This window comes from Asparagus officinalis, chromosome 4 (genome assembly GCF_001876935.1).
Source record: "Asparagus officinalis chromosome 4, Aspof.V1, whole genome shotgun sequence".
Classification (NCBI taxonomy): Eukaryota; Viridiplantae; Streptophyta; class Magnoliopsida; order Asparagales; family Asparagaceae; genus Asparagus; species Asparagus officinalis.
This window is the reverse complement of record NC_033797.1, coordinates 145,358,370-145,367,231: the sequence shown is the minus strand read 5'-3', so window position 1 is coordinate 145,367,231 and position 8,862 is coordinate 145,358,370.

The window sequence follows — 8,862 nt, the reverse complement described above, 5'->3', positions numbered from 1 at the left end:
AGCCCAGAGGGGGGGGGGGGGTGATTAGGGTCTTATGCTAATCTAATCCGATTTTATGCCAATTAAAACTAATTAATAAATTATTCTTACAAGATAGATATACAATATGTTACAAGCAAGAATAAGCAACAAGATAGATATACAATATGTTACAAGCAAGAATAAGCAATATGAACAAATGAATATATCCTAGCAATAAGATATTACAAATATATGAGCAATGATATATAAATTAACACAAGGGTAAAATAAACAATCTACAAAAGAGATAGGGACATATGAAGAGCAATACACAAATGCGATATAAAATATGAATACAAGAATAAGAACGCCAATCACAAACAAAATGATATGATCACGGAATTCGGTCTAACCACTTGACCTACGTCTCCGCTCCTCACCTCGAGGAGATCTCCACTATCACAACAACTGGGTTTTCTACGCTTACCCGAATAACGTTTACACCACACAATACGGTTTTCTAGTTTACCGAAAACTTTACAACAAACACACTCTTGTAATCCCACTCTACACCCTCTCAAGTGTTGAACTAGACGTGTCTCCCTCAAGTACTCGGATACAACCTCTCCCTAGGTTCGTCAATCGACGCTACTCCTCTTGGGATGATCCCCGACTCTCGTCACATACTTCTCTCGGTGTACAAGTGTATTACAAAGTAATCTCATAATTAAGCACAATACAAAGTGTTTGTTCTCTACAATGGATAAGAATGAATTATAAGCTCACTCTCTAAGTTACACAATCCCATACAATCCCATAACCCAATTATACTATGAATGTAAATACAATAAGCTCAATGGTTGTGTGTGAGTAAACAAAGAGAAAATAAAATCAACTAAACTCAATATGAACACTAGCTTAATAAAATAATAATCAAACAATATAAAATATAAAACTAGATTGAGTTTAGAAAACTTCTCAATAGATCAAGAGTGGAAGGAGAAGAGTTGCATGCTCAAACACCAATAGATGATCTCCTCAAGCTCTTGTGAAATTTATTTTATAAACTCAAACTTCCAAATGCTTAAAAGCTTCTTAAACCAAACTTAAACCCTTGTTAAAAACTCTTTAAACTTGTTTTAAAAATACTCTCTTGTTGTTGAAGAGCTGAAGGCAATGGAGTATTTATACCCACTCAAGACTGTTAGCCCTTATGTTTTGATGATGTTTTACAACCACCATTATCGGTACTAATAGCTTATTGAGTGAAAATGTAGTAAATTCATTTATCAAGCTCGTTAGTGCCATTAACGGAGGATGGATTGAATATATGCTACAACGATGATATCCAAAGGAGGAGGAGGCCAAGAGATGAAGCAACGTCATTTTAAGAACGTCAAATTCGAAAACAAGCTTCATCCGATTCAAGCTATATCAAAGCTCAAGTATTGTTCTTTATATATGAGGATATTAGCTCTCTTTTGTTTCTCTCTCTAGTGCTAGAATGTAGGCAAAGAGTTACTGATTTTACTTGAAGCTATTGGGAATCACACACACGATTTCATACTTAGTTTTTTAAGCGTTTTTCACAAAATACTATTTTTTCATAAGTATGAGGACCTATCTGCAAAATTCCTTTTCTAAACAGTTTTTTTTTAGTATTAAAAACATTTTACAAAGTTTCAGATTTTTCAGAGGTCAAATAAATATTTTGCAAATATTTTAAGTTGGTCAAAAACCTGTTTTCTGTAATATATCAGAAAGCGGTCGACCGGTCCGGTCGACCGCTCTCATGGCCATTCCTTACTATTTTCCAGAGAGGTCGTCGGTCGACCGGTACGGTCGACCGAAATCTCGACTTTCAAATTGGTCGACCGCGCCGGTCGACCGACGGTGGCTCTGCTTGATTTCCAAGTTTTCAAGGTTGTTAGCGGTCGACCGAAATTTTCGGTCGGTCGACCGAAGCATTTTTTCGGTCGACCGAAATTCCCTTCGAGATTATCTTCCTAAATAGGAAGATTGGGTTTTTGTTTTTAATTGGTTTAAACTCTTTTATAAACCCCCCCCAGTCTGCTTCTTCTTCTGAAGCCCTAACGTTTGCAAAAACCAGAGAGCTCTGTTTTCCTGAGAAAATTTCAAATCTGTTTTTCTCTGTGTTTTTGTGTGTGATTCACTTCCCAGCTTCAGTAACTTTTCTCTTTGCTATAGGGGCTGTGTAAAGAGAGAGTCTTGCATATTTTCTTCTGCTGTGAGGGTGAGATCTTGTGTAGGATCTACTGTGAGGGTGTGATCTGTTGAGATCAAACTGTGTAGTGAGAGAGATCTGTGGAGATCGCTGTGTAGACGAAGTTCCGGCTTCCAAACCGGGTGTGTAGTGGATTTCTCCTCGAGAGTGGGGAGCGGGGACGTAGGCCAGAGGGCCGAACCTCGTTAACACATCGCGCGTCAAGGATAACGAACTCCTAACCCTATCTCTCTTACTTTTATCGCATTTTTGTTTTGTGGTTTGCTTGTGCTGATTTTTAATTGCATATTAAAAGAGAGAGCACACATTTTTGAACCCCATGTAGAAACAAATTTCCTTAAATTTGTATTACGTGACATGGTGTTGGAAGCATTTGAGTACTTGAATCCCTAGCAAATGAGTAACATATACATAAGCGTTTTTCAGATATTAGTACCTAGAATCTTTAAGTATCCTCTCCTCTCTCCTCCCTCAAAATCTTCATATTTTGGAATTATAATTTTTTAAGTACTTCGAAATTAGTTGCTCAGTTGGCATCAAGTTTAAAGATTTGGGGGATTAATTCATAACTTGTAACATAATTGGGTACTAATTAGGCTGCTAAGGCCATGAACGCCTTAATCTGTGGTCTTCCCCCCAATGAATACAATAGGGTTTCCACGTGTGCAACCGCATACGAAATTTGGCAAAAATTATGTGTCACACATGAAGGAACACCCCAAGTTAAGGAATCTAAGATTAGTGGACTCATGCATGATTATGAGCTATTTAAAATGCTTCCTAATGAATCCATTGATGCTATGTTTTCCCGTTTTACTAATATCATCAATGAATTACATGGTCTAGATAAGCAATTATCCATTCAAGAGATGAACTACAAGATACTTCGCTCATTGACTCCGGCATGGGAGCCCAAGGCTACGGCCATTGAGGAAGCTCATGACCTCACTACCTTAGCTCTTGATAGCCTTATCGGAAAGCTCAAAGTGCATGAGAAGAAGCTCAAGGGGAAGGAGAAGGAGGAAGTACCATCACGAGAAGTTGAGGAGCCGTCACCAAAGTTGAAGACCATAGCTCTCAAAGGAGCTAGTGACAACTCATCTTCGTCGTCGGAGAGTGAAGTCGATTTTTCTAGAGAAGTGGCTCATCTCTCTAGAAGAATCTCTAGACTTATAAAAATGAACAAAAAATTTAACCCTCGATCTAACAACAAGTTTTCCTCTCGTGTAGGTAAATGTTTTGAGTGCAATGAACCGGGTCACATCGCTAAGGATTGCCCCAAGCTCAAAGAAAAGTACATGAAGTACAAGAAGAAGAAGGCTATGTATGCCGGATGGGAAGAATCCGAACCAAGTGACTCGGATAGTGATGAAGAAGGAGCCAAACTTGCTCTTCATGACCCAAATGTTTGTTTCATGGCAAATGAACATGAGGTAATATCCGAGGCCGAAAGTGAATCTTTTTATATGCAATGTGACATAGCTATGGCTTTAGAAGAGTTGAACTTTGAATTTAAAAGAATGTCTAAAGAATACTCTTCTTTCAAAAAATTGCATGCCTCTTGTGATATTAAGCTAGAACAACTAACAACCTCTCTTGCTCTAAAAGATGAATTGCTAGGAGATCTCGATTTCGAGAATAAGCAATTAAGATCAAAGATTGAAAGATTAGAAATTGAGGGTTGTAGGACTAGACCCACTCATGTTTTTGCTAATTATCATCATGGTAGAAATAAGTTTTATGGCTCTCACTCTCATGCATACAAAAGAAATTTTGTGTGCACATATTGTATGAGACATGGACATATTTCTACTCATTGTAGAATCAAAGACAATGAAGATTTTTATGGTTTGATATGGGTACCCAAAGGTACCAAGACTACTAACCACCAAGGACCCAAGACATGGGTACCTAAAGCTACTACACCTTCATCTTCTTCTTTTGTAGGGAACGTCACGGCAACGACGTAAGGAGATGTGGTACCTTGATAGTGGTTGCTCACATCATATGACGGGCAACAAAGAGTTATTTGCAACCCTATCAAGGATTGAAGGAGGCAATGTCTCCTTCGGTGGTGGTGAGAAAGGTAAAATCATTGGTATCGGTTCTATTGGTAAGAAACCCTCACCCATAATAGAAGATGTTTATTTAGTAAGTGGTTTAAATCATAATCTTCTTAGTATTAGTCAATTGAGTGATAAAGGTTTTGATATTTCTTTTAAACCGGACAAATGCATCATTAGTATGGATGGAAAAATTGTTTTCATTGCAAATCGCAAGTCTAATGTTTACATTTTTGAGATGAATGAGTTAGTGAATCAAGATGTAAAGTGTCTTGCGGCAATTGATGAAAATCCTTGGATTTGGCACAAGAGACTTGGACATGCAAATATGGAGTTAATATCAAAATTGTCTAAGAAGAATCTTGTGAAAGGGCTACCTAGCTTGCACTTCATAAAAGATACAATTTGTGAGGATTGTGCCAAAGGTAAACAAACAAAATCTTCTTTCAAATCCATCCATGAGGTATCGACTTCTAAACCCTTGCAATTACTTCATCTTGATTTATTTGGTCCTATGCGTGTTACCTCTCTTGGAGGCAAACACTATGTTTTTGTGATTATTGATGATTTTTCTCGTTTTACATGGACAATATTTCTTGCTAAGAAAAATGATTGTTTTGAAGAATTTGCTAATCATGTTAAAAGGATTGAAAATGAAAAAGATTTGAAAGTTGTTAAAATAAGAAGTGATCATGGTGGTGAATTTCAAAATGAATTTTTCTATGATTTTTGTGCTCATCATGGTATAACTCATATGTTTTCCGCTCCTAGAACACCACAACAAAATGGTGTTGTTGAACGGAAAAATCGCACCATACAAGAGATGGCACGCACTATGCTTAATTCTTTTGATTTGCCAAAATATTTTTGGGCGGAAGCCGTCAACACGGCTTGCCATGTTTTAAATCGTGTTTTGATTAGACCAAAGCTTAAGAAAACCCCTTATGAACTTTATTTTGGAAAAACTCCTTTCATTGGCTATTTTCGTGTCTTTGGTTGCAAATGTTTTATTTTAAATACAAAAGATCACCATGATAAATTTGATTCCAAAATTGATGTTGGTATTTTCTTGGGTTATGCACCTCGAAGTAAGGCTTATAGGGTCTTCAATAAACGAAGCCTCGTTGTTGAAGAGTCTATAAACGTTACTTTTGATGAGACTAATGTTGGCTCTCAAGTTGTTTTGCCTAGGAAGGATGATGATGATGATATTGAGGGAGGATTGGACTTGTTGCAAATCAATGACACTCCCTCTATAGAAGCTCAAAAGGATGTAGATTGCACAAATGCTCAAGATCAAGTTGAACAACCTAAAGCTTGGAAATTCACATCAAACCACCCAAAGGAACAAATCATTGGGAGCCCTTCAAAAGGAGTTATAACTCGCTCAAAAGCCTTGAGTGAATGTGGTAATGTTGCATTTCTATCTCAACTAGAACCTAAAAAGGTTAATGATGCTTTAAATGATGAGTTTTGGGTTTTGGCTATGCATGAAGAATTAAACAATTTTCAAAGAAATGAAGTTTGGAAGTTAGTTCCTAGACCTAACAATGCTAGTGTTATTGGTACAAAATGGGTTTTTAGAAACAAACTTGATGAACATGGCATTGTAACTAGAAATAAAGCACGTTTGGTTGCCCAAGGATACAATCAAGAGGAGGGCATAGACTATGATGAAACCTTTGCACCGGTTGCAAGGTTGGAATCTATTAGGATGTTTTTGGCATTTGCTAGTTTTAAAAATTTCAAACTATTTCAAATGGATGTCAAAAGTGCTTTCTTAAATGGTTTTATAGAAGAGGAAGTGTATGTTGAGCAACCCCCCGGTTTTATAGATCATGCTTTTCCTAATCATGTTTACCGGGTACAAAAAGCTTTATATGGGTTGAAACAAGCTCCTAGGGCTTGGTATGCTCGCCTCTCTAGTTTTCTTATTGAAAATGGTTTTTCAAAAGGAACAATTGATAACACACTTTTTGTGAGAAAAAGGAAAAATGATTTCATTTTAGTTCAAATATATGTGGATGACATTATTTTTGGTGCTACTAATGAATCCTTGTGCAAGGAATTTTCTAAAGTTATGCAGGATCACTTTGAGATGAGTATGATGGGAGAGCTTACATTCTTTCTCGGGCTCCAAGTCAAGCAAACTAAGGATGGGATCTTCATTTCACAAAGCAAGTATGCGAAGGAATTGGTGAAGAAATTTAAGTTGGAGAATTCTAAGCATGCGCCTACTCCCATGAGTACTAGTGTTAAGCTTGATGCGGATGAGAGTGGTGAAGATGTGGACCAAAAACTATACCGAGGTATGATAGGTAGTCTTCTTTATCTCACCGCTAGTAGACCCGACATCATGTTTAGTGTATGTGCATGTGCACGTTTTCAAGCTTCTCCAAAAGCATCTCATTTAATTGCGGTTAAAAGGATCATTAAGTATGTTAATGGAACTTTTAACCTTGGTTTGTTTTATCCAAAAAGCACCACTTTTGATTTATATGGTTTTTGTGATGCCGACTTTGCCGGATGTAAGGTAGATCGCAAGAGTACTAGTGGAACATGCCAATTCTTAGGAAATTCCCTTGTTTCTTGGGCTTCCAAGAAACAAAATTGTGTTGCATTGTCCACTACGGAAGCGGAATACATTGCCGCCGGCTTATGTTGTGCTCAAGTTTTATGGATGAAACAAAGTTTAGTTGACTATGATTTGAATTTTCAAAATATTAAAATCTTTTGTGATAACACAAGTGCCATAAATATTTCCAAAAATTCGGTTTTGCATTCTAGAACTAAGCATATTGACGTGCGCCATCATTTCTTACGCGATCATGTAGAGAGACAAGATGTATCCCTAGTATTTGTTGACACCAAATCTCAACTAGCGGATATATTTACTAAGCCTCTTGGAGAGGATGATTTTTGTCGCATAAGAAATGGTTTGGGCTTATGCACTATGTGAAAGTTCTACATTGCTTGCTTGATTAGTTGCATTTTGCATTTGGCATTTCTCTTTACCCCATTTTTGATGGTGACAAAGGGGGAGAGAAATCTCCTCATTTGTTGCATATATTTAGGGGGAGCTCATAGATAGGGGGAGCACCTATCTATAAGCTATCTTATTTTTGCTCTTATATAATGGTTGGTTGTCATCATCAAAAAGGGGGAGATTGTTAGCCCTTATGTTTTGATGATGTTCTTACAACCACCATTATCGGTACTAATGGCTTATTGAGTGTAAATGTAGTAAAATCATTTGTCAAGCTCGTTAGTGCCATTAACGGAGGATGGATGGAATATACGCTAAAACGAAGACATCTAAAGGAGGAGGAGGCCAAAAAGATGAAGCAACGTTATTTCAAGAACAACAAAGTCATAAAAAACCAGAGAGCTCTGTTTTCCTGAGAAAATTTTCAAATCTGTTTTTCTCTGTGTTTTTGTGTGTGATTCACTTCCCAGCTTCAGTAACTTTTCTCTTTGCTATAGGGGCTGTGTAAAGAGAGAGTCTTGTATCTTTTCTTCTGCTGTGAGGGTGAGATCTTGTGTAAGATCTACTGTGAGGGTGTGATCTGTTGAGATCAAACTGTGTAGTGAGAGAGATCTGTGGAGATCACTGTGTAGACGAAGTTCCAGCTTCCAAACCGGGTGTGTAGTGGATTTCTCCTCGAGAGTGGGGAGCGGGGACGTAGGCCAGAGGGCCGAACCTCGTTAACACATCGCGCGTCAAGGATAACGAACTCCTAACCCTATCTCTCTTACTTTTATCGCATTTTTGTTTTGTGTTTTGCTTGTGCTGAATTTATATTGCATATTAGAGCCTCTTGACCCTAATCACCCCCCCTCTAGGGTCCAACAAAGACATCAGTCAAAACATCCTTAAAAAGACCAAAATACCCCTAAAGAATCAAATAAGAATATAGTCGTTGGAAAGCAATCATCAGTTCGGCGGTCGACTGCGACGGTCGACCGCGAGCAACAAAATCCAAAAGAACCGTTTTGAAAAGCTGGCGGTCAACCGCGACGGTCGACCGTGAAAGTCTTTGGATTGCATACGGTCGACCGTCACGGTCGATCGTGAGCCACAAAAGATCTTATTAAGTTTCTGAACTCAAGGCGGTCGACCGTGACGGTCGACCGCAAATTGACACATAGCTGAAAAGCAGATTCCTGAATTTAAAACCCTGTTTAAAAATATCAAACAAATTTAGAAAAATATAAAACTTTGGAAAATAATTATAGACATGATAATACACATGCTACAAAAACTGGTTTTTAGAAAGGACCTTCCAAATGAAAAATATCATCATTTTACAAAATAGTCCAAAACATAAAAATGTGAACATATAAGTTTTGACATTTTAGCTTAACCATATTTTGAAACAATACAAAATAATTTTATAGACTTGAAGAAGGATGTAAACTATTGTTATGAAGTCTATAAATAATGAATATAATATTTTATCAAAATACACATATATTGCACTAAAACATGATTTCATTGAACTGAATAAAATTGATATTGATGAAGTCATATATATGCATGTAAGTATGAAACAAAAATATGTTTTATAATTATATTTAATTGTTTCATAGTAA